At 47.7% G+C, this 19,944-nt stretch overlaps 1 protein-coding gene across 3 annotated transcripts in view; it reads left to right on the forward strand.

Annotated features, from left to right (window-relative positions):
• The first annotated feature begins 2,364 nt into the window (after nt 1–2,364).
• LOC144100608 (uncharacterized) overlaps nt 2,365–19,944 on the forward strand; it is a 71,480-nt gene continuing 53,900 nt past the window's right edge. For 2 of the 3 annotated variants that reach the window (XM_077633496.1, XM_077633498.1), the window contains exon 1: nt 2,365–2,411. The gene's annotated coding sequence lies outside the window, so the exon portion shown is untranslated. The remainder of the gene's footprint in view (nt 2,412–19,944) is intronic. The other variant, XM_077633497.1, reaches the window with a different exon arrangement.

Below are 19,944 nucleotides of genomic sequence, written 5' to 3' on the forward strand. Positions count from 1 at the left end.
CAACGCAAGCAAGGCTTTCACGAATACGTTGTCGCTTACGCTAGCCGGACACTCACAAAAGCTGAAGCCAACTATTCTGTCACCGAGAAGGAGTGTTTAGCCATCCTTTGGGCGATCGTCAAATTTCGCCCCTACCTGTATGGGCGCCCTTTTGACGTTGTCGCCGATCACCACGCCCTCTGCTGGCTGTCCTCTTTGAAAGATCCCTCTGGCCTACTGGCGCGATGGGCTCTGCGACTCCAAGAGTACGACATTCGTTCGTTCCGGCCACAAACATGCCGATGCCGATGCCCTCTCACGGTCCCCTGTACCATCTGAGGCAGCGCCTTGTATATCCGCCCTGTCTTCTTTCAAGTTTGAGTTCGTTGATATGGCTTCCTAGCAACGCAAAGACCCGTGGATCACTTGCCTTTTTGATCTCCTATCTGGCCAATCGTCTCGACCTCCTTCCCGTGCTCTCCGTCGTCAGTCCCACCATTTCGCCATCCGACGAGCTCCTTTACCGCCGCAACTTTCTCCCGGATGGTCGCAAGTGGCTTCTCGTCATTCCGACACATCTGCGCTCCTTCATTTGCTCTTCCTACCACGATGATCCCCAGTGTGCCCATGCCAGATTCTTGAAGACTTTCACCCGTCTACGACCGCGGTACTACTGGCGTGGGATGGCCCGTTACGTCCGCCAGTTCGTTCAGTCCAGCACCACATGCCAGCGACGAAAACATCCGCCTCGCCGACCCGCCGCTCCTATGCAGCCGCTGCCTTGCCCAGTACAGCCCATCAAGTGTGTTGGCATCGACCTCTACGGCCCTCTTCCCAGCACATCATCCGGGAACCGCTGGATCATCGTTGCCATCAACCACCTTACACGTTACGCTGAAACATCGCCTTTACCATCCCTACAGCCCACGACATTGCATCCTGCATTCTCCATCGCATCATTCTTCGCCATGATGCTCCCAAAGAGCTGCTCAGTGATAGAGGTCCGGCCTTCCTCTCAGAGGTTGTAGATTCAGGAATGCAACGTTGTTCAGCGCACCAGCTCCGCCTACCGTCCCCAGACAAATGGCATGGTTGAGCGTTTTAATCGCACCCTCGGCGACATGCTGGCCATGTATGTTGCTTTCGACCATTGTAACTGGGACCGCGTTCTCCCTTTTATCACATACGCTTATAACTCCGCTACTTAAGCCACCTCCGGATTCTCTCCGTACTTTCTCCTGTACGGCCGTGAGCCTTCATGCACAATGGACACCATTCTACCTTACCGCCCTGATACTTCCGAATTTACAACTCTTTCTCAAGCCGCAACTTATGCCGAAGAATGCCGAAAGCTTGCCCGGTCCTTCACTTCTCACGCCCAGCAGCAGCAGAAAAGCGCCCGTGTTCCCCTGCACTTCGTCCCGCTTACCTTCCTGACTCTTTGGTCTGGCTCTGGGTACCCTCCTCAGGTCCCGGCCTTTCCTCCAAACTTGTTAGCAAGTACCAGGGACCCTACCGTATTCTTGAGCAGACATCCCCCGTCAATTACCTCATCGAACCCCTTACGCCATCCCCTGATCATCGCCGCCGAGGCCGCGAAATTGTCCACACGACCCGCCTCAAACCTTACTACGACCCGCCGTCGTCACATCACCCTAGGCCGCCAGGATGGCGCCCTTTCGCCCGGGGGGAATTGTAAGACTGGACACGGGCTTTAGAATCTTCAGAGGCTGGCGCTCAGCGAAGAAGACGACGAGAAGCGCCGAACGTTGCGGAGCTCGAGCGCCGAACACTCCGAAGCTCGAGCGCCGAACACTCCGAAGCTCGAGCGCCGAACGCTCGGTCGCTCGTGCGTGCTCTGGACTGAACGCGGTCTCTGTTCTGTGCCTGGACGGTTCGGCTGGTTGTTCGTGACGCTGTGCTTATTACTGTGGTGTGCTGTGGTGTGCTGTGTGTGCTGTATTACTAGTGTGCTGTGTTCTTATTACAATTCTTAAAATACTGTCTGCCGTGAGCTACTCGGCATGGCGTTCAGTTGCTGGTCCGAATGTAGGGAGTTCGTTCAGGGCGGCGGCTGTGGCATTTAACTTGAGGCGCAACAGAAAAATGTGCATGTGCGTTGAATGTCCGTGCAAGTTATAGAGCGCCAGGAGGTCTAATTAATTCCGCATCCTTAAAGAAAAGCATCCCAAAGAGCTCATGTGGCGCTTCGGGACGTTGAACTCCGCACCATACATTAAGATTCAATTAGCAATTTTAAATACAATTGTGCGCTTCCCAACTGCGCACACTAAGCAACAAGAGCATTGAGCAAAGGTTAATGCTCATTATCTCGCCGGTGATGAATTAAACTACCAGTATTTAAGCACGTCCGTTCCAACTATCATTATTCTATTTAGCGTTCTGGCGTGTAGGTGCTCTGGCTTGAGAAGGTAATCTCATTTTTTCGCGCATGCGCTAAGAATCTTATAATCTTCATCGAGCGCTTTATTGAATGTGTATACGAATATTACCAGTTACTGTGTTCTAGGACATGAATATTTACATTTCAGTGTGACGTCCTGCAGAGACCATGGATGTGAACGCGTTTTCTTGATGGAAAAGCGTTGCGGCTCGAGCAAAGGCTCGAATTGAATTGGTGGACCCCAAGCCATATGATGGTGTTCAGTAGTAATAATACTTGATAGGGTATCAAATATCTTCTTATTTCAGTGAACTCAAGGGTTCGTCTAGGACATTCTAGTCACTTTCGTACCGAGTGCTGCTACTGAATTTTGGGCGTAAAGTTACGAGGTTCTATAATTTAAAAGAATATAAAAGAGGAAACGTCTCAGAAAAAGAACAGAGGGGCAAAGTTCGGAGAGTTTACAGTGCATGGAGAACCTATCGTTTAACAAACGTTGTACTTACCTGGCCATCACTGATACCTTGCGCGCAGGTCCTGCCTTCTGGTAGCTATTACGGCATGAGGCCATCAATAGATTCGTTGCTCTCATCGTTTAGAGATGGCTACCCATCATTTAAGGTAATCGAAAGAAAAGAAGGCTGCCTCTCACTATCGGAAGGCTGCGAAAGAGCATAGCTTCACAGTAATGACAGATTAATGAGAATGCACAAGGGAATAGGTTTCACGACGGATGGCGCTGCCGTAGATGCCGCCGCTTTCAATAGCTCATTGCAGCCGCCAGCAGAATACATGTGCAAGAGCGCTCCTTTGACTATTTTATTTTGTTACTTCGCGACAAACGCCACGTTACTATCTTTATTCTTGCTCAATCGCCTAGTCTGAACAAGAGCTACTGTTAGGGAACTGCAGGTGAAAGCTGTTGAATGTTGAATGGTCGCATAATGTCCTCTGGGTGACAAGGGTCAGAATAATTCAAAGCAGTATAAGCCGTGAGGAAGAAAAGCAGGATTCTACAAATGCGCTGTTTATAAGGGATCGCGATAGTATCGCAAAGGTGGGGAAAGCAATAGTCCTAGGCCCCTGACAGGGCAGCAGACCTGTTTTGACTGCGCGAAGATCGCAAGGCTGACTGGTAGTGTGACAATAGTGGAATATTCTGCATATAGTATAAGCCAGGTTCGAGATTTGAATCGGAGTGCTGCCGGCTGTGTCCCGGATGATGATTATTATAACCCTTCACCTGGGCGGAGCCTAGGTTTGCTGGCTGTGAAATGCTTGACACATAAGTCTTTGACACCACCTTAATTCAGCCTAAATATTATACCGCCGCGCTTTACCTTCCTCCTATATAATTTTAACAACACTGTTATAGCTGTCGCCATTGCCTGCCTTACTTTTTGTGCAGTTTCTTTACGCTATCCTTCGGTGGCGTGAAACACTGTTTGCAAACAGGAAGTTAAAAAGGGCTGGTGTAATTGAACTCGTCTCTGAATTTTCAATTGCGGATTCTAATCTGTTAAGCTGTTTAAATCAGAACTACCCAAATGTACACAAGCCCTCTACAATATAGACGCTTCACTAGAAATGGTCCAAAACTGTAACCTGTCCCATCGCCGAGAGTGGACGCAAGCACCAAATACATTGCAGCACACATGTATCGTATTCTAGGACGGCCTCCTGTAGAAGACTGCTTTCGGGTTGCGAGCGTTCCTCCGCATATACCACGCATGGAGCAGTAGCGGTGTATACCCGGGGCACGTGAGGAAGCCTTAGTTAAAAAAATATAACAAATATCTCTGGAACACACTCTCCGGCGGTGCTCACTGCTCTTTTATGGGCGCGCAGCGTATTATTGTTGATAGCGTAAGCTCGGGTACACGTCTTCTCACCCTTCTGTCGACACGCGCGTGGCCCTGATGCAACCGCTTTCCAGCGATGCGAACGCTCTACTTATGCGCTGTGCTGGTATCCTGCAGTAATAATCGCGGATAATAGCGCACTCATACTGCAGCGCAGGCTCCTGGAGTCTACAAATCAGAAACCAGATGTGCTTTGCAGTTACCGTCCTATGCCAGTAACAAGTGTCACGCGCAAAATACTTCAACACGCACTTTACAAAAGCATCGTCAATTTTTGTAATGTAACTTTCTTGGTGGGGGGGGGGGGGGGGCGAGAGAGCGCAGCGTGGCCTCCACCTGACCCTGTCTTAGCTAGCGTGATTTTCCTTTCAATACATGCCACCATTCACTGTCTTCTCACACCCGATCGTGTTTTCCTTGGTTTTTATAAAGCCTCCGAAAAAATTATCAGAACGCACTCATTTCTAAATTAGGCAAACTGTTCATCGATATCAAGATTTTAGCTTTGCCAGAACATTTTCTTTGTATCCGATCACAGCTCGTCTCACCAAAAGATTTCATCTCCGCGCTAAACAGTGACCATTCCAGTGTGCCATAAGGCTCTCTTTTAGGTTTCATGTTGTTCTTAATCTATACATTAACGACTTTACCCAATGCATGTACTCTAACATTCAGTTATTTGCAGATAATAATGTAGTCTTTTTTGCAGTTAACAACCAGAATATCATGCTTCTAAATATCAATAACGCCATTTTCAATTGGTGTAACATATCATTAGTGGAACTGAGCATTTCGAAGTTTAATGTTCTGCTTCTCCCGCATCCCTATTACTCCAATCAGTTGCTCTCTCTGTAACATGACCGTCGAACCCACTTCTTCACATGATAACCTTGCTGCTAGCATCGTCTACTCTGAATCGGTTCTTATATGTTAATACATTAGTTAGCCCCGCTAAGTGTGTCATATTAAGGCAATAACCTTTAATGGCTCATACTCGCGGTGACCATCCGTTACATCGCCACCTTGGTCACGTGATCGTAAGGTCACGTGACCTTAAGATCAACGAAATATCTATCATTTGGGTAGAAATCGCTATATTCTAAACAGAACACAGTTTGTATGTATACATAATGGAATTTCTGACTTACGACCAATAAGCACTGGCGTACCCCAGAGAAGTGTACTAGAGCCCCTACTGTTTAATGTTTCATTAATAACATTATTAACATAGATAGCAAGATACAGTTTATAAAATACGCCAATGACAGTACTCTGCTTATCTCTCGTCCTGACCTGGATGATCTCAATAGTGAAATCTAACATCGCCCTAGAAAAACTTTCAATCTCATCTCGCTTAACCATACTTGAATGAAATGCAAGTAAAACCAAAGTAATAATAATTCGCCCAAAGAATAAGTTTCTGGAACCGAATTATGTGTTCAAATTTGAACAACAAGTTACTGATATTGATAGTGTGCATAAAACACTAAGAGTGTATTCCTCATCTATCTTGTCGTGGGATTACCACATTAGCCGCCTTTGTAAAACACTTTCATCAGTGGCAGGTGCACTGTCACGATGCCCTGACACTCTGCCTCTGAAGTCAAATCTCCAAATTTATTATGCTTTGTTCCAGTCACAGCTGAATTATTCCAGTTTAGTATGGCCCACAACTACAAAAACGAATATAAACAGATAGTTCATATTATAAAAAAGAATTGTTCGTTATGTTGCAAATCTCGAAAGATCGAGTTCAGTAGTGACCACCTTCCAAGAACATTCCAATATCTGCGCAGATACTATATGAATTGCACCTTTTGCAGCAAATGTATTTCTCACCCCCTATGTTAAAAATTATCTATCACCATTACATTGGCATCTTTAGAATTACGCGACGCTTTGATGCACGCAATAAACCAGGATGCATGGGCCGCACCATTTTTTCGCAGTAATTATAAATTACTGTTTTTACCTCATAACCTTCCCTAAACTTTAAAGTCATTTCAAAACACTAGTGCGTATAAAACAAGAGTACAACGGAGCTACTTCCTAAGATTATGGTCCTGGTCCGGAGCTTGAACCCTGGACCAGGACGAATTTTTATTTAACTAGAAAGTTCTGAAAAAGCTGTATAGATTTCCTTTGTAGCCGTACGGCTTTTCTCGGGTGGAAGTCAATGAGAAATTACTCCCTAATTGAAAACTGAATGTGGCAAACATCGTATTTACGTTATTAATATAACAAACAACTTTCATTTATAGATGATGAAATACGCGCGGGCTTCATAAGCTCGGGATCAAATGATGATAAGCGCCTCGCGTGCGGGAGGTGCGAGGTTCGATCCCCAGTGCCGCCGGGTACCCACCGGTTATACATTGGGTACAAGCTTTCCCCTGGTCTGGTGCTCGGCTTCTTTAGGGTGAAATGCTTGGGAAATGGGTCTTTGACCCTATCTTGAGAAATGGAAAATACCGTGTGTCATGGCGCTCTTTGGCCGTAGATGTCCTTGCGCCATAAAAATCCATCATCATCAAATGATGATAACACTTGAAAGGCAAAGCCTGGTGGCTAATAAGCAGCCTTTTTGCACCACTCTTACATCATCATCATGATTAGCCTGACCACGCCCAGTGCTGAGGAAAGGCCTCTACCATGTCCCTCCAACTAACCTCTCCTTTGCCAGCTGCGACCAGCGTGTCCCCAGGAACTTCTTAACCACATCTGCCTGCCTAACTTTGTGCCGCCCCAAGTACGCTTTCCTTTTCTTGGAATCCACTCCGTTACCCTTCTACACCCTGCACAAAATGCTGGACGCTTCGATCAATAGTAGCCTTGTAAACTGTGGTGAAAAAAGCGGGAATCAAAAAATGATGTTAGAAAGGTACTCAAATGGGTGTACATTACTGAAGCACCATTTTAGCGCCTATAAAGGTTTAAAAATTTATACATTCAAGAGCTGTAAGCGAACTCGCAGGTAACTAATGGGAGAGTGATATCCCAGTCGCAGTGGTCCTGTGAAAGGTACTTTTATTTATTTCTGCCTCACTATTCATGATGCCCACTGGGTGAGAGGTACATATCAAAATTAAAAGGAATATACAAAAATAATTAACCAGAATAATGGTACAACAGACGTGGTAAAATTCAAATATACTAAATAAAGGAACGTAAAGTCGGAACAAAACGAAGGTAATATTGAGAACGAAAATAGAAAATAAAAAGAAAACAGCAACAAAAATATGCGAACAAGAGATAACCAGGTGGTAAAGAAATAGCGGTACATCAGAAAACAATATTAGGAGCAGCTGAAAACGCAGTACATTTGAAATAATAATTAGGTGATAAATGAACTCATTGGTGCTTTTTAAACCCTCCAGGATCATTGAAAGAGATTATGTTTCCAGCAAGATTATCCCAGAGCTTATTTGCTCTAAGCAATACAGACATTTTCAGCATATCTGTGAGAGTGAGGGTGAGGCACTCGGTGAGGCCGTTTCATTGGGGTTGTGGAAGGTCACAGCTGATGTTTAGAGGACCAGGAACAAAGAATGTTATCGAGAACATTAGAAAGAACACGGCAGCCATTGTTGATATGAACTCGGTGGAGGTCACCGTGACGAAGGATGGGATCTGTCAGAAAAAAAGTCGGCAACATCTGCTGGGGTACTGGTTGGGAGGCACGCGTGATTGCGAAAGTGTAGCACAGTCTATAGCAAGTGCAGCCCATCTCTTTCAGGAGGTGTACCCAGGGAACGCACTGGGGTCAAACCTGACACGGTAGAAACGATCGAGGGGACATCAATACGTTGCATCATGCCGTGTAAGAGAGTACCAGAAGCGTTTCCGGTGCTGGCAATGGTCGCAGACGCAGCTTGCAGAACGCTCGAGGCGGGAACAAAATAGGCGACGACGCACGCTGCCGTAAGTGTGCAAGACTCCAGATGAAGTGTAGTGAGGACGTGATGGAGCTTTCCGAGGACATCATTGCGAAAGTGCTTGAGCACAAAGGCAGGAGGTCAGAGCGAGCAGCGTTAAAGTTTGCGCGGTATAAAAAGTCGTGTCATACGATAAACAACAAACCACAGCATCGCAGGGCCAGAGAGCGAGAAGTTGCGGCGGTCGATACTGGAGCGCAGCTCGCTGGCGCGGCGCTGTTCTCGGCCAATAATAGTGAAGGCATAGAGCGAGTTCAGGGCCGCGTTGCCATCAATGCCACAATTTTCACACAGGCCAATAGAATAACGCGACAAGCCGTCCGCACCATACTGCAATCAATCTGGCTTGTAGATCAACATGTAATCAGAATCCTGTGGGCATAATCAACAAAATACCCGGCGGCTCGCATGGTATATCAGGAAGGTAAGCGCATGACGGTTGGTTTCAAACATAAAAGGCCGGCTCTATAAATACGTGCGAAATTTGGCATCGAGCTGCCCGAGGCCTAAGCCTCAAATTCTGGTATGGAGTAATTGCGCTGGGGTGTATAGAGGAGGCGTTCAGCGTACGCGATACAACGATCTCGACGGTATATCCGCTGAGACAGGCAGTACACTGCCGATTCCCCGGCCACTAGCGTTAGTACGGACTTCAGCGGGGGCTGCTACATCGAAGACTGCAAGACTGGCGTAGTGGTCAGATTCGAAGGCTTGTTGGCTGAGACCCGAAAAGCAACTGACTTGTTTTTTTAGGTGAGCCATGGGGCGGGCTAATGTCGGCGAATCCATCAACGAAACGCCGGAAATATGAGCACAGCCATAATAATCCTTGAATGTCGTTGCAAGAACGTGGTAAAAGGTCTTCACAGTGCGGATTTTATTATAACCGGGACGAACACTTCTGAAGTCGACGGCATCTTCACGGGTGATGATGTGGCGTCTCATGAACCGCCACTTATGAGTTAATAGGCAAACCAGCATGATGGAAGAGTCAGTACACCTTGGGAAGGTGACCTGGGTCAAAACAAATGGTGGGTGAAAAAAAGAACGTTGTCAGTATAACACAAGCATGTTAACCACTTGAAGTAATACTTAAAGTAATACTGACATTTCAACAATTTGGTACAGCACCTAAAAAAACAGCGCAAAAGATGACAGACGTCAGACGTCATTTGTGCTGTTTTTTTTTTTTGCAAGACAACCTACAACCGTGCAAAAAGGCGTTTATCATGCGTTCGAGGGTCACTTGCGTGTTGCGTAAGCCCAGCAGCATAACATGAAATTATTCAAGCCCCTCAAATGTGCCAAAGGCTGTTCTCTCACTGTTCTAGTAATCCACTGCACTATGCCAATAGCCGGAAAGCAGATATATGGAGAAGAATTGTGGACCATAAAGACAACTAGGGGAATTGTCCATGCACGGCGAACGGTACACGTCGTTTTCAGTGATCTTGTTCGCGTGACGATAAGCACCCTAAAAACTCCAGAAGCTGTCCTTTTTCTTCCAAAAGACGACGAAAAAGGCACAGAAACTGGGTCATGGTGTGATAATGTGCCAGCAAGCATTTTGGTCCCCTTTTCCTGTGGCTCAGCATAGCATAGTGGTGGCGTTGGATAGAATTGTTATTGAGCGCGTTGATGCGGTGCGTCACCGCGACAGGATGGCCCAGCGCGGTTTAAATGAGGTGAAAAGTGCCCGAAAAAGATCTGAGAAGGCCGTCATGAAGCAGTGCCGTTTTGTCGGGACAGTGATTGATGACCATCAAGTCGTGGACAGGCCTACTGTAAGAGGGTGAGGCTTGCAACGAGCTGCTATGTTACCAGATAGCGGCGGTACGAAATGAGGCGGCTTGGCACAAAGCGAGAAAGAACAATGTAGCCGCAGAAATTGGCGATGAAAGCACTAGTGTAAAAAGTCAGCAGACCGTTTAAGATGGCTAAGAGCGGTGTGTCGTGCAGTGGCACTAGTTACTGCGGCACCTAAAGTCCTTTCGCGCTTAAGGCATTTAACATAGAGGTCTTTACGATTAAGGCCTCGTATTTATTATTCTTTACCCTGAAGGCATTTAACATAAAGCCTTTCACATTAAAGGCCTTTAGTGTGAGGTTTTCACCCTAAAGGCTTTTACCAAAAGGACCGTTCACCAAAAGGTCTGTACTCTGATGGCATTTATCTTGAACGCCTTTGCATAGGTGTTGCCTTCACCCAGCTGAAGGACTGCCAGGTGTACACACTTGGCAGCTTGCCCACAAACCAGATGGAAGGTGGGCCGCCTGTCACAATGCAGACTTCAGGTCCCATCCGGATAATTTAAGCATTTATGATAATCGCTGCTGAGCCTTCTCAGTGTAAGCTCCCATCGTCGAGCTCTACAGTCGTTAAAGAAAGGCTCCCAGAGCAATATTGCCGAACGATCGTGATCCTTGCTACAGTAGTCAGCGCCATTCGCCCTCTGCTGCAGGCCCCACAATCCTCAGCCGCTCGCATCTTCTTACTGGTGCAGCACTCCCTAGTTCCAGTGCTTCAAAACACCATGCCTGGGCAGCTCCCCACGCTTCGTGAGGAAGTCAGAAGCGCTGCGCTCTTACAGTGGAGCGCAAGAGGCCTGAAGTCACGAATTGCAAGTTTGGTCATTTGTGAGCCTAAGTTATCTCAAGCAATCAGGCTTTCCGGGCACAAGCCCTTCTTCGCCCCCACATGTGGGGAGCGCAGGTAAGTTCTCTACATCTGAACTAACGTGACGTACGTCTGCTGCCCTGTTGAACCTCACAATGACAATCGATACGCGTGTTTGATACTCAAAAGAGGAATCATAGAGTTCACATTGATTGCGGCGTATGTCTCCCTTCCTCTCAATTGGACTGCGAGAGGTTGAAGGCCATCATTGAGGCAACCCGGGCTCCTTGGATCATTACAGGCGATTTCAACTGCCACCACCATCTGTGAAGAATTCCTAGTATCAACGCCAGAGGGAAGAATTGGGCCTGATTAGCTTCATAAAACGAGCTTTTAATAATGAATGACGACAACGCGATGTACCTGCGAGAGAGTGCCTGCAACAGTTGACTGCTCGTGACGCTAGTTTCGCGGTCTCTACAACGGCGTGTGTGTCCACTGGTTTTGTGAAGTGGAATCTCATGGGAGTGCCCACATACCCGCCTACCTCATGATTCCATGTCTTGAAGCGGCCGGCCCTAAAACACATATTCGGCATTAAAAACACATATGGAAGAGGCGTGCAAAGGCCCTCCCTTCTAGTATGGAGGACATTACAGCAACGGCAATGAATGCTGCTAGACACAACCTGACGTCAACAAGAATGAGGACTGATTTTTATATAGAATTAGTCCACCTACATGCAAGTCGGCGCAGTGCAGAAAGACGTGCCAGGTGCACAACATGCATATGGGGCCTCAGAGAGGCGCGATGTTTGCAAAGAAAAATCAAGCGACGAATGAACACGCTGGCGGACCAGCGCTGGAAGTCCTTCTGTCAGTCTCTGTATCCTCGAAAGTCCATGTCCCTCATCTGGCGTGCGTTGCGGGGGCGTCAAACGCTTCCACAGCAGAGAGAGCTTTTCTATGCGTTATCTTTGCATCAAAACGGTCACCAGATTGCTTTAACATAGCAACTTACTACTGCAGGACAATTGCGGGTGCAATGATTACTTCGATTTTCCGGCGTGTTCTTCCTGCATCTGGAGATTCAGCGATGTATGTTATCTTTACTCGTGAGGAACTCTTTGCTGCCCTTGCAGAAAGGCAGCGCTCGATTTCACCAGGGCTAGATGGCATTACATATGCTGCGCTGCGCCAGTTTGGCCATGACGCGCGAAGAGAGCCACACAACCTTTACAACCATTCATGGCAAGATGGTGATGTTCCTCCGCAATGTAAATCCAGTCGCCTAATACCACTACTAAACCAGGGAGATCCCCGCTCAACCTCAAATCATTCAGATTAATAGCTTTCGACAGTACGTGGGAAAATAATAGAAATAGATTTTGTTACGCGTCTTGACTGCCACATTGAGCACTAAAAATTGGATCCTAATGCCATGCTGGGTTGCCGGCGGTGTCGTTGGTCTATAGACAACATCATTGATTGTGTGTCCACTGTTATGCAACGAAAACAACTGAAGCGCGTGTGCGCGGCACTATTTCTTGATTTTGAAGGTGCTTACGATAACGCAACACATGAGGCTATCTTTGATGCGCTTGAAGCTGTTGGAATCGGTGGTAGGATGTTTAGGTGAATACAAAAGCTACCTGATGAAAAGTAAATCTTTTTCATATGTGAAAATGGCCTGACATCTGTGCATTACTCCTGCACGGGCATGCCCCAGCGAGAAGTGCTCAGCCCTACTTTGCTTATTCTGACACTTATTGCACCCCAGCGATCCTACCTAATGCCATCCATTTCTCTATGCATGCCGCCGACATATGCATTTGGGCCTCCTCTGTGACGCGTTTCCATGTACGAGCAAGACTCAAACGGGCAACAACCACAACTTCCTCCTATCTCTGAGAACAAGGTGTGAGCGTTTTAGGGGAGAGGTGCGCTCTAGTGGCGTTTGCGCGCAAATCAATGAGTAAATATTCGCTCATTATCGACGGCCATACCATTGGCTATTATACTTCTCATTGTTTTTTAGGCATTAACTTAGACCGGAATCTCTCACACAGCGCGCATTGCACCTTCTTAAAGAAAAATCTCACCTATATCGCTCGCCTACTGAAATTCCTGTGCAAAAAATTGTGGAACTTGTTTGTACAGTCAGTGTTGCAGCTGTTTAGAGCACTCTTGGGGTTTTCGCGGTATAGTACATCAGTGCTTTGAAACATATTAAAAACGAATTAGCGTGCCCTTCAGACTGTACAAAGTCAAGCTCTTCGCACATACCTGGGTCGCCCTCGCAGCGCATCAACAGTTGCAGCGATTGCTATTGCGAAAGACTGCCCCCTTTCGAAATATATCTCTTAGCCCCCTCCGGGTCTGCATACGTCCTCTAACAAGGATTACCCAGCACATCCTCTTGTCAGTGACGGTACAGAGAGCACACGCAGCGTTTTCAGTACAGTTCACCCCGGCGGCAAAGCCTTCGTCTGCGCTGTGGTGTCTGCGGGAGCCGTGTGTGCAGCTTACAATTTCGGGTTTAGCGAAAAAATCGAGATTATCGATGCCGGCTCTTAAACAGTTCACATTCTGGCTATTCCACGCCGGATATAGTGGCCGCACTCATATATATACAGTTGGTTCGGGTACATCTCGTCTACAACTTCACCATTCGCCGTGGTCATTCCTGCAAGATAGCCATGTATTAAAAAGCTAAGTTCGCATCGGACAACCTCCACATGATCAGAATTGACCGCTCTTCGTGCGGCTGTACAATACACCGGTGCGCAAACACCCCACAAATGAACTGTGCAATGCCATTCAAAAGCTGCCCTACAATTCCTTAAGGCGGTTTTACGCCACGGCAACCACAAGGAACTGGTAGCGGAGGTTATATATCTTAAAAACAGGCATTGGATGAGTGCCAAGACATAATCTTAAAGTGGTTACCAGGACACTGTAGCATTGTCGGAAACAAGGCAGCTGGCGCTGCAGTTCCATCGGCACACGGCTGCACCTCCATTGTCCGGATACCACTGACAAGAGCCGATGGAGCAAGACATCAGCGAGTGCTTGGCCGACATGATAATTTGGTTTCTTAGTCATCCTCAGGAAGCTCTTCATGCCGTTTGCACCGCCTCGACCCCTCGCTTCGACTGAGTCCTCCGTCAGGCCACTCCCGCTTCGATTCTACGCTGTTGTGTCGCCTGTGGCTGGGAGTGGCGTTTCGAATTGCCTGCTCCCATTTAATCGCTATGGTTGACTCTCCTTCGTCTGAGTACAGCGGGCGCGATGAAACAATAGAGCACCTACTTTGTGACTGCCCTTGGTATGATCATGGGCTTGTCCTCCTGGCCACGTCGCTCCGTGGCTCAGATTCTCGTCGCTTACTGAAGCCAATATTCTGGGTTTTTGGACTAAAATTTTATCGCAGAGGCCTGCTGTGAAAGCACTTTTCGGGTTCCTGTAGGACTCGGGATTGAGTACAAGGTTATAAATTTTTTGTGTGTGCCCTGCCTGGCGTTGCTAGTAATGGCATACGGTCAAGTGAAATAGTGATCTTCAATTCTTCTTCCCTGTTTCTATCTCTTCTTGCGTTCTTCTAATCACGCGTAGTGTAGCATACTGGGCAGCACCGAGTTAACCTCGCTGTCTTCCCGTTGATTTTTCCCTGTCTCTCTCAAAGACATGTGGTTTTAATAAAGATATGAAATGTTTTCTACATTTGAACCAATGCGAAAGCACTGATTTTGGCACGTAGAAGACGACGATGAGCGGGCAGTGCCGCGGGGCAGGGCGCTCACGCTAGCCTAGCTTCGCGCATCGAAGAGACGAATTTTTCCGGCTAAGCACAGCCTGATTAATACCAGGAAGACCCCAAAGAGCCGGTAGTGGTGCGTGACCGAGTGCTCTCAGGTAGGTGGACAGACAACGGAACACAGAACGGATGATTTTGCTCGGGTTTGATACCATCAGATTAGTGCTTGCTCCGTGAAAGTATACTTGCGATTGTGCATGCATGGCAAAGTTTTCTTTCGGGACCTAGGCCACTCGCAAATGGCGGATGTCTACTGCCCGTCGCGCCGTTAAAGTGCTCAAGACTGTGGACGAGTGTATGTACGTATGCCCGAAATTGAAAAATGTGTCTAGTAGTGTCACCGCAGCAAAGCCAAAATACAGAACCGGCAGCAAAAGGCTTTTCGCTTTGAAGGTGTCGATGGTATGAATCAGAAGAACGCTGCTTGTCAGAAAGAGGTCATCAATGGGCGCCACAAGGTAAAGTCCAATGGCAACAGGGGACGATGAGGTCAGTGTAAGCGGAGCGGCGGGTTGGGTGGCAGGCGAACATAGTTTGTGCAGTGCAATAGGAGCGAGCAAGCAATTTTTTCAGAGGAGTAGCAATTTGGGCTTGTTGGTAGGCCATGACGAGGTGTGGATGCGCAAAAAACGCAAGGACACAGCAGAGAAGTGGAGGGGGTAGTGGAATCTCGAGATGGACACCTTGCGAGCAGACGATGAGTGGGGAATGATCCGGGACAAAATCGAATTGAAAAACCAGGTAATGGGCACAATAGGTCTAGACGGCGGTATTAACCGGATTGCTTTGGCAGGCAATACTGACAGGATCGGAGCATAGGCCGTTGCTAGCAGGCGTGCCGCAATCCGCGACATGCACACTGGACGTTGCAAGTATGAGGACTTCGCGGATGTGACGGCGAAGGGCAGCACACAGCACGAATACGTGCGCAGCGGTTTTAATTATAGCGATTAAAGAAATGCCATCAAGTGTGACGTCCAGCAAGTTCTGTCGAGAGGTAAGCAGAGGATTTGTGGTCCAGGTCGTGGATGCAGCGTGCAGGTCGTGGATGCAGCGTTTATGAGAGCCTCCAAGTGGAAGCGGCCGTAGGGTGCAGCAGCCAAAAGACGTAGCGACTGCTGTGGGCTGGAGCGAAGAGCGTGCGGCTAAAGTAAGAACTTCTTGCGGAAGGTGAAAAGGACATGCAGAACACATGGGATAATGCTGGACAAGAAGCGGCTTTGCAGGTAATTGCGGTAGTGGAAGTAAGAGTGGTTTCCGTGTGGAGCTGATGGCCATGGGCTGCGTATATGTACAGGACTTCGACGAATGAGTGAAGTCTAAAAGTATTTTGGTTTCTTGTTTATTGTGCGCCATCCCGCCGGATTCCAATAAAGCAAAAGGTAATATTAGAGAGGGCGAAAAACCGCGGTATCAGACTGGCGGGCAACTTCGCGTGTGATGGGGCACACCGTTGAAGAGAGATCAGAGTTGGCAATTCATTTACTCACGTCAGCGTAAAAAGGTTCACGAAAACAGCGTGACATCAGGAACGTGCAGTAGGACCATCGCCGGAGCCAGGGTTACCAGTTTATGTAGGGCTATTCTGGTGAATTAGCCACTGATGTTAGAGAGGCGGAGTGTGGGCGAGATCAATGTCTCTGTTCCTCGCAGCAAGGAATTGCCGCCGTTTTTGGAAGGTGGGAGAACAGCTGTAAAACGCGGCTGCTTTTTGCTTACTTCGATCGAAGGCTTTTTTATGATGCCGATAGTTGTGCAGTCTTTTAAAACGACCGGCATTTTCACCTTCTCGGTCAAAATAATGTGGCGAGTATCAACTTTGCTGCAACGAGCCGACATATCCTGCATTAACATATAAATTTCTGTTGAAGACAGAAAGGCAAAAGTGAATTGCTCTTCTGCGGCCAGCTCCCGAACATCAGGCCTTCCAAACAGTGCGCTTAGCCTCTCTTTGCGAACCTGTCAGCTGGTCAACTTGTTCTCGTCGGTCTCGCAACATATTTTTGCCATGCCACTGAGGTAAAAGATGACATCAGTGAGCAAATTAGGATCCCACTTGCTATAGGCGCTGATGCGTTCATTGAGGCTGAGTGAGCATTCTACATCAGTACCATCAGTGCCGGAAAAGGCGCCAGGGTCGCGAGGAAAAGCCATGTCCATGAAAGGAAAGGCAGTGCTTCGTAACGCTCCTGGTTGGCTCTGGATATTAGTCCAACCTGACCACCTCTATCAAGCTCAGTGTTTTGAAGAATGCTCCTAGAAACTCCAGGAGAAATATCATGTTGCAGAAGGCAAGCAGGACGCAATGGTTACCAGGGCACAGCGCAAAAGCCGAGGACAGAACCCCCACAGAGACGAGGACTCGACAATCCACAACATGCGCGCCACGAAGAAAGCTAGTCCGCCTCATCGTAACTCGTACTACCGTTGGTCACCCTGTCGTGTACTTGAGCGTGCACTCCCAGAAGCCTTTACAGCGTGTGATGGTAGCGGTCTCGGTCACAGAGTAGATTCTCTCGACTCAGCATGGCATGCTGAACCGGAAACCAGACACCAAGTGACAAGGAGGGTGGCCATTTGGTGCCGAACTAACATTGGTCGCAAGCCGTAGAATTGGTCGAAGCCAAAGATTCACAAAACAAAACAAAGTGTATACAGAACAGAGACGATACAGGGGATTTCATAACCATTGGTACGAGCAGGTACAAAGTGTTTACATTACATTGCTACTCGTGCAAATTAGCACTTGAGAGAGATTACAATACAACAAAATCTTTGCACCTAAAGTGCGATGCCACATGACAGAGAGAAGCAAACAAAACAATTTTTTCACCAGGCACTACGAAAGACCGGCGACTTGAGACACACGACGGAGCCGTCCCGCAGACTGGCGCACGTCATCTCGCTTGTCCTTGGGTTGTGTCCCGGGAGTCGAGCGGGCGCGCTTCTGTTGAGCTTAAACGGTAGCTTGGGCTGACAGACAGCGGTCAACGCCCTTCATTTATAGGCGCGCTGCGAGTCTGCTCGTTCTTCGCGCCAATACATACACACATTAATAAGTGTAAAATTTTCTTCTTCTCTTGCTTGGCGAGCGAGCGAAGCTGTCAGGGCGTCACTTAGCAAGCTCGACGGCGTGAATACAGAACGGCATAAATATAGATTAGGGTGAGGAATCCAACAGCGAAATAAGGTCAAGGAGACCTCATATTGCCTTGATGCTCCATCCTGCGGCACTGCCCGCTCACCGTCGTCTTCCACACGGCAGAAATCCGTGGTTTCGCTCGGATTCGAATGTAGTAAACATTCTCTGTAGATTTTTCTGCGGCGCGCGCAGACGAGATTGCTCCCGCGCTGCGCCAGTTTTCAGAAAATGCGCCGAATTTTTGACACCGCTGCACTATTTTTCAATAAACTTACATACGCCTATTTCGCTTAATGCTTCCGTCGTGCCTCTATGGCTGCTAAAGATATAAACTAGTGAAATGCTTTCGCGTAATTTGTCAAGCCTAGTATACCTAAGACCGTTTTATTATCCACTTGCAAGGGCATCAATTTTAGGTGATTTTGAAATTGATGAAACAACAATCGCATCTTGTAATTCCGCAGAGAGCATGGGGTGATTTGTAGTTTTTCACGCACCCTATAAAAGCGGATTAACAAGGGACACGAAGCGTGCTGTTTGGGATCCAACAACTGCTTCTGAATCTGCGGCAAAACGTGTTTTTTTCCTGTGAAATAATTTCATCCGCCCCGTGACCAGAGTGGCGACATAATTCAGTCCCTATAATCGCTTGACAGCCACATGTGCTTTCTGATCCGGCAAGGGCAGTGTAAATGGCAGGTCTGAGCCGAAGTTAAGACTGAGCACAGACCGGGCACGGGCAGTCCGAAAGTCTACTGTATGAGGGTAATCGATGAAAGAAAAAACTGGAGGGGACACTTAAGCTCCGCCCGAAAAAAATGGCGCTGTAGCGTTAAAGATTTTATGCCCATATGCGCACAATTGGTAATTCTCAACCTTAAATCCGTAGATCCCTGAGAGCCCTCATACCACTCTTTCAGCATTGGTGCAGCGGGTAAGGAATGCGCTCCTGCCATTCGATGGGAAGTACTGCCACCGATAGGGCTTGCGCACCCGGGGCAACATCTCCCAGTCAATGATTAATTTTGCAGCCACCTGCCATAGTGGTCACTTTGCTCTTAATCTGATGGGCAGTCTGTGGTGAACCCACAAGGTCACGTTACTTAGGTGGTCCACCCAGGATGCTTCCCGGAGTGTGACCACTTAGGCCACCCTACGCTACACCATTTTTCGCTCGCAATACCAACCACGACATCGATGACCGCGGATTTTCAGTACAACGGGAGCCTTAACACTGTAGCGTTAATAGAGCTGGAAGCCATAAAAATGTTTTCTGTTTCCAATGCTGCCCACCCTGGAGTCGATAAAAGCCTACAGGAACGAAAAAGATGTCCTGCCCCCACCCACTGTCTAGGCTAGTACTAATATATATGACGTAACTTAGACAAGTTAGCCCGGCAGGCTTACCCCAAGTCAGAAGCAAGCACGAATATGAAAGAAGGAGACACCGAAACTCCATGTGAAAGCACGAGAGATATTTTTGTTGGTTAAGATTTCGGATGAGTGAGGTTGACGAACCCTAGGACTACATTGGCTTGCACTGATGTCTGGACCCCTAGGATGGTCTGCCTTTCGTCCTCCTGGCCTATGCTGCTCAGGGCTGCCTTGTACTGCTCTACTGTAGTTTCTTATGCTCCCAGGTTGTATGGTTTCCTCGCTAAACTCCTTGAATTGTGGAATAGCGTGGGATCGCTACCACACCAGGGAGATGTCTGGAGGTATATGGAAGGATAGATGAGGCTATTAGAAGGGTTGACGAAGGTGTTGGTCTGTATTCGCCTGCAGGGTGGGGCTTCTGTGCAGAGTTTATTATGTGCATGGGTATACTCTCTACGGCTTAGTCTAAGGATTTCTAACCGTTCGCCATAATCGGATAATAGAAGAGAAGATTTAGTACGTCTAAGGATTCGCCTGGTTTGTTAGCTCGCGAGCAAAAAAGCTTTTCGCCTCATTGATCCAGGAAACTCATAAAATTTTATCTATTTTTCTCACCTTCGTCTAAGGTTCGCTTGGCAGACGAATGCCCTCACCATTCCAGCAAGGCCTGTCTAGTTGGTTCCTCAAAAGTGGAATGGAGATCACGCAGAAATCGCCCACGGGCGGTACGAAGTAGTCCTGCATCAGTGCGATATGTCAGAATTGGAGAAAGATAGAAAACTAAATGATAGAGAAGGTGGTCCGAAAAAGGT

Source organism: Amblyomma americanum, chromosome 8 (assembly GCF_052857255.1).
Source record: "Amblyomma americanum isolate KBUSLIRL-KWMA chromosome 8, ASM5285725v1, whole genome shotgun sequence".
NCBI lineage: Eukaryota > Metazoa > Arthropoda > Arachnida > Ixodida > Ixodidae > Amblyomma > Amblyomma americanum.